Here is a 7,268-nt window from a genome sequence, read left to right as displayed (position 1 = left end):
TTACAATTATAAACAAACTATATAGTTTAATATCCAAAAAATGTTTTTGATTTTATGTAATGTAATGAAAATCTTATTTGTAAATTATTGGTTACAATGTTTAACAATAGGAAATATTCAAGAATAAATAAAATAAAAGTTTAATCCTAACAACACAAAACATTCCAGGAATGTAGGTACTACCGTTCTATTCCGTGAACATCTATCTGATTAAATTATGGGTGGAAACTTACCACAAGATATTCTATGAACATAGTACAATGTCTTCCTGGAGGGGTAAAATTTTCCATTACAAGATTTTAAGAGAGGCCATTTATTGTACAAGAATCTACAGGTCGAGCAAGTCTCGTAAATTTCACGATTGCGAGCCACGCTTCACGCAACCGTGTTTGCGTACTTGTGTTTCGAGTTGCGTGGTCGTGCGGAGTACAAGAATCTACAGGTCGAGCAAGTCTCGTAAATTTCACGATTGCGAGCCACGCTTCACGCAACCGTGTTTGCGTACTTGTGTTTCGAGTTGCGTGGTCGTGCGGAGTTATATTTACCAAATTTAAATGTAATCGTTTCTACTGATAATAATATATTTACTATTCTCAATATGGCTACTGGGTGTAAAAGATAAATCTTATTCTATCTGTTCTTCATGAGTTTTAGATAATTTTAGTTGTATTTCTTTGTAATTTTGTGTTGTACAAAGATTAATTTAATATTTTCTCTGGAAGTATTAATTTAGAAAGATAATATGCTTCATTGGTGTTGTGTTTTGAAGTGTGAAATGCAAAGTAATTGTGATAAAGTCGAGATAAAGTTCACTTTTAAACTGAACTAAATAAGGTATCTGAGAGACAACAATGGTTAAATGCAATACAATGTACAGGTTTTACTAGCGAAATGAAAATTTTCCTGTCCTGTCTGCTGTAATCATTTTATATCTGGTAAGTTACAATTACAACAGTAACGATTTTTGAAGATGTTAACATTTTAATCTTATAGGAAAATAGGAAAACCAGCCGACTTAATCGATAATAACAATCTCCAGATTGGGTTCCTTCAATAAATATGGGCTATAAACACAATGAAATAAGTTCCCCAAAATCTAAAATGGAGTGCTATCAAAGGAGAATTAAAGGAAAAAATATTCATATTGAAATTATTTATAAGGCACTGGACTGTCTTAAATTCTACAATAATACTAGGTGGGTAAATGATTTTAGACATTTTTCATTAAGAGTAGATTAAGATTAAGTAGATTTTCATTCAGTAGATTTAAGACTTGTTTACACGGGTAGAGTAATGATGCAAGTACTTGATAGAGTAGAGTAACTCTACCTGTAAAAATGCTCAGCACAGTAGAATAGCTGGTAGAGTGTATAGTTGGAGTTAAAGTAGAGTGACTAGCAACCTATGGCAAAGTAACTACTCTATGACCACCACTACTGCCAAAATGTCTACTCGGCTGCACACTCTACCCATGGAACACGCTCAATTATGGCAGAATAGAGTAGGTAGGAGAGTACATGGGGGCGCTGTCATTCTGGCTGGAATTGTGTTTTGTGTAAATAGTGAAAATGAAGTTCACCAAAGATGAAACTTTAAAACTTGTAGAGCTATAATACGGCGAATACCAGTGTTTATGGAATTTAGGTAGTGTATACTACAGAAATAAAAGTTTGCAGCAAGCTGCGGAGGATGAAATCGTCGAAAGAATGGCAAAGGAGGCTTTGGAGTAAACGAGCTTAAGCAAAAAATTAAGAATTTAAGGTGCACTTATAATCAAGAGTGTTTAAAAATACAAAAATCGGTTTCACTATACTAGCATCAGTACTATACTTGTACTCTCCTCATGTGAATGGTATCAAGCCATTTTTGGTAGAGTACTACCGCTACTCTACTCTCCTCAAAACTCTACCCATGTAAACAAGTCTTTACAAACAGTGGAAAATGAGGTAGCTAGTAGAGTAGTAGTAGAGTAAAATATACTGGTTTAGCAAATTACAATGTTTTAAGTTAATACAGTAGCGATCAACAGGTAGCCAAAACGTGTTCCAAGATTGCCACTGTAATTTTGAATATTTTTTCGAGGTATTTGGCACACGTATTCGTAAAATAATAAAGAATGGCGGTACAGAGCCCAATTTGAAAAATATATTAATATGTGGAAATTACTCTGTAATTATACAATATTTAAAAAAGAGCCTGTACCGCCATTAAGAAGAACAAAAAAATACACTTTCTTCAAATAAACTTTTTTATCCGATGCCTAGATTTTGTGTAATTTTGGAACTACTAATGAAATAAAAAATTTTAGTAGTTCCAAAATAACACAAAATCGGATAAAAAAGTTGTATTTGAAGAAAGTGTATTTTTTTGTTCTTCTTAATGGCGGTACAAGCTCGTTTTTTTTATATTGTATTTAATTACAAAGTAATTTCCACACATTAATATATTTTTCAAATTGGGCTCTGTACCACCATTCTTTATTATATTAAGAATATGTGTGCCAAATATCTCGAAAAAATATTCAAAATTACAGCCGCAATCTTGGAACACCTTTACGCTACCTGTTGATCGATACTGTTACCTCTTAAGATAGTTTTAATAGTTATTTATGATATAAGTATTAAAAGTACAATTTTAAGACGCGCATGTGAAAGTTAACTTGAAAAAATAATTTTATTAATGTTTTGACTTCCACATCAGATGTCATTGTCAAAATACAAAATATTCATTATTATTAGGTTTATTCTAGCAAACAGTCAAACTAGTCAAAAACCGTCAGCAAACAGTTGGTCGGTAAAAGAACATAATACAGTCACCAGTGCGATCCCCTCTACTCGCGCTGGTCCACTATTCGCTGATGATTTCAAACTGTTTGAAACTTATGCTAAAACAAACCTATTATTATTATGCATATCACTATCTGTAAATAATATTTCTTCTGATTGTTAATTGTAAAGGATAGAAAAATTACCATTTATTGTATTTTTTTTTAGAATCAGCTGAGAGAAGTGGTCTACAAAAAACCAGGAAGGAAACGGAATATGTGGCTATGAAAGGCAAAAGAAAGGTTTACAAAGCAAATGTGACACATTTTTTTGAAATATTTAGGAATATCAGTAAATTGCATTAAAAAATGTATGAAAAGATTTTGTTCAATAAAAATGTTTATATTTATCAAGGATGTATTATTTGGTATGGCCACATATCATCAGTGATGTAATAATACATCCTATCTGTTTTTTTCATGAGTTTTGTAAGAGAGACTAAAAACTTGTCTTAGGGTCACCTCCTGTTTTCATATGATATTTGTTTTGTAGTAAATTAAACTATCTATGAACTACAAAACAAGTCAAAACTTACATATGAACACAGGAGGTGACCTTAAAACATGTTTTTCCATCTCTCATACAAAACTCATGAAAAAACAGATAGGAGGTATTGTCACATCAGCAAGGATGTACAGTGATGAGTGCCCTAATAACCGGCAAAATATGGGCAACATATTTAGTTGTGAGATAAAAAGAAATGAAACTAGTCGAGCTGGGAAATTTAGCGAAATTAACCTTTAAATTTACGTTATATTGATCCCACCTTTACACATATAGGAGGAGTATGTCAACTAAAACTGTCACTGTGACAGTGGTAGTTTCCAAACTCGTCTGATATGTCTGAAGGTGGTACACAATCAATACAATCTAAATGTATAAGTTAATATCGCTAAATTTCCCAGCTCGACTAGTTTCATGTCTTTTTATCTCACTACTTAATACATCTTTTGTGCTATTTTGCCGGTTATTAGAGCGCTCATCACTGTATTTCTGGTATATCCAGGGAATGTCTACAAAATATATTTTGAATGTCCAGAGAACATTCGTGGACATTCATGGAATGTTCCAATAAGACATTCAGGTAATGTTTAAAATGCTGACACAGGATTTTCCTGGGATGTTCAGGGAACATGTTTTCGGGGATATTCCAGGAATTTTTCAATGTCTGTGTACCTTCTATGGACCTATATGGAATATTTTGGTGTTATTACCGCCGCACTCCACTTGCGATTTGTAATCAGGAAGATTGAACACATTGTTTCAAATACAAGTCAATCCATTTGTGACTAAATAATCATGGATTGACTTCTATTTGAAAGAATGTGTTCAATCTTCACAACTACAAATCGCAAGTGGAGTCCGGCGCTTAGGGCTACTTCCTCTTTGGTATTATGTATTATACTACAGAAATCAGGAACTTTCCTTCTAAATATATGTATGCATCTTGGCCATCAAACATATTCTTTGAAACATTTTTTTAAGGGGTTACATAGGTCTTGTGGGTAAAAAAAGTGACTTTTTAAAAAAAATATATCTCGAAAACTAAAATTTATTTTTATTTATAATTGGAACATGTAAAAGTATAGTACTTAAGGTAGTCTCAAAAAAAGTTTCAGCCAAAAATATTCATTTTTGTAGAGTTTAAGTTTTTTTTTGCGTTGGCAGCATAACTAAGTCCAGTCTCATCTGAAATCAAAAAGTTTCTTGTAGTTTATACCTCTGGCTAGAATATGAACGAAGGAATTAAAAAAAATGAAATTTGAAGATTTTACATAAGTTTAAACACATTTTTGACCCCAATTTTTCTCATTTTTAAAGTAGTTTTTTTTTATAAAACAAAAATGACCTCATCTAATAAAAAATCATTTGTTCATTCACTAGCCAGAGGTATAAACTACAAGAAACTTTGATTTCAGATGAGACTGGACTTGTTATGCTGCTCACCACAAAAAAGGGCTGTTGTCGAAAAATTGCAGTCAACTCTACAAAAATGAATATTTTTGGCTGAAATTTTTTTGAGAGTACTATACTTTTACATGTTTCAATTATAAATAAAAATAATTTTTAGTTTCCAAGATATAATTTTTTTAAAAAGTCACTTTTTTTACCTGCAAGACAACAACTTGTTGATTTCAAATTGTAACAGTTGTTTTGCAAAGTATGCTGCCCTCTTGTATTTTCTGTGTTATCTTCATCATACAATTACTTCATCTAAAAATTTTCTGCGAAAAAAAAATAAAACAAAAGTTTAACCACAGAATCAAGTTACACAAATTTTCAAACACCTCACCTGATACAGCGTCTCAAGTACGATTGCGCGAATTGGTAAATATAACTCCGCACGACCACGCAACTCGAAACACAAGTACGCAAACACGGTTGCGTGAAGCGTGGCTCGCAATCGTGAAATTTACGAGACTTGCTCGACCTGTAGATTCTTGTGTGCGGAGTTATATTTACCAATTCGCGCAATCGTACTTGAGACGCTGTATCAGGTGAGGTGTTTGAAAATTTGTGTAACTTGATTCTGTGGTTAAACTTTTGTTTTATTTTTTTTTCGCAGAAAATTTTTAGATGAAGTAATTGTATGATGAAGATAACACAGAAAATACAAGAGGGCAGCATACTTTGCAAAACAACTGTTACAATTTGAAATCAACAAGTTGTTGTCTTGCAGGTAAAAAAAGTGACTTTTTAAAAAAATTATATCTTGGAAACTAAAAATTATTTTTATTTATAATTGAAACATGTAAAAGTATAGTACTCTCAAAAAAATTTCAGCCAAAAATATTCATTTTTGTAGAGTTGACTGCAATTTTTCGACAACAGCCCTTTTTTGTGGTGAGCAGCATAACAAGTCCAGTCTCATCTGAAATCAAAGTTTCTTGTAGTTTATACCTCTGGCTAGTGAATGAACAAATGATTTTTTATTAGATGAGGTCATTTTTGTTTTATAAAAAAAAAACTACTTTAAAAATGAGAAAAATTGGGGTCAAAAATGTGTTTAAACTTATGTAAAATCTTCAAATTTCATTTTTTTTAATTCCTTCGTTCATATTCTAGCCAGAGGTATAAACTACAAGAAACTTTTTGATTTCAGATGAGACTGGACTTAGTTATGCTGCCAACGCAAAAAAAAACTTAAACTCTACAAAAATGAATATTTTTGGATGAAACTTTTTTTGAGACTACCTTAAGTACTATACTTTTACATGTTCCAATTATAAATAAAAATAAATTTTAGTTTTCGAGATATATTTTTTTTAAAAAGTCACTTTTTTTACCCACAAGACCTATGTAACCCCTTAAAAAAATGTTTCAAAGAATATGTTTGATGGCCAAGATGCATACATATATTTAGAAGGAAAGTTCCTGATTTCTGTAGTATAATACATAATACCAAAGAGGAAGTAGCCCTAAGCGCCCGACTCCACTTGCGATTTGTAGTTGTGAAGATTGAACACATTCTTTCAAATAGAAGTCAATCCATGATTATTTAGTCACAAATGGATTGACTTGTATTTGAAACAATGTGTTCAATCTTCCTGATTACAAATCGCAAGTGGAGTGCGGCGGTAATAACACCAAAATATTCCATATAGGTCCATAGAAGGTACACAGACATTGAAAAATTCCTGGAATATCCCCGAAAACATGTTCCCTGAACATCCCAGGAAAATCCTGTGTCAGCATTTTAAACATTACCTGAATGTCTTATTGGAACATTCCATGAATGTCCACGAATGTTCTCTGGACATTCAAAATATATTTTGTAGACATTCCCTGGATATACCAGAAATACAGTGATGAGCGCTCTAATAACCGGCAAAATAGCACAAAAGATGTATTAAGTAGTGAGATAAAAAGACATGAAACTAGTCGAGCTGGGAAATTTAGCGATATTAACTTATACATTTAGATTGTATTGATTGTGTACCACCTTCAGACATATCAGACGAGTTTGGAAACTACCACTGTCACAGTGACAGTTTTAGTTGACATACTCCTCCGATATGTGTAAAGGTGGGATCAATATAACGTAAATTTAAAGGTTAATTTCGCTAAATTTCCCAGCTCGACTAGTTTCATTTCTTTTTATCTCACAACTAAATATGTTGCCCATATTTTGCCGGTTATTAGGGCACTCATCACTGTACATCCTTGCTGATGTGACAATACCTCCTATCTGTTTTTTCATGAGTTTTGTATGAGAGATGGAAAAACATGTTTTAAGGTCACCTCCTGTGTTCATATGTAAGTTTTGACTTGTTTTGTAGTTCATAGATAGTTTAATTTACTACAAAACAAATATCATATGAAAACAGGAGGTGACCCTAAGACAAGTTTTTAGTCTCTCTTACAAAACTCATGAAAAAAACAGATAGGATGTATTATTACATCACTGACGATATGTGGCCATACCAAATAATACATCCTTGA

General features: G+C 32.3%; 1 long non-coding RNA gene across 1 annotated transcript; it reads left to right on the top strand.

Annotated features, from left to right (window-relative positions):
- Nucleotides 1-443: 443 nt before the first annotated feature.
- LOC126885157 (uncharacterized) lies at nt 444-3,174 on the top strand. Its single transcript, XR_007698311.1, has 3 exons — nt 444-935; nt 994-1,196; nt 2,994-3,174. It is a non-coding gene; the product is annotated as an uncharacterized LOC126885157 (long non-coding RNA).
- The last annotated feature ends 4,094 nt before the right edge of the window (nt 3,175-7,268 follow it).

The sequence above is a fragment of the Diabrotica virgifera genome, chromosome 5, assembly GCF_917563875.1.
Source record: "Diabrotica virgifera virgifera chromosome 5, PGI_DIABVI_V3a".
Classification (NCBI taxonomy): domain Eukaryota; kingdom Metazoa; phylum Arthropoda; class Insecta; order Coleoptera; family Chrysomelidae; genus Diabrotica; species Diabrotica virgifera.
The sequence above is the reverse complement of the archived record's forward strand: the minus strand, read 5'-3'. Positions and strand labels throughout refer to the sequence as shown.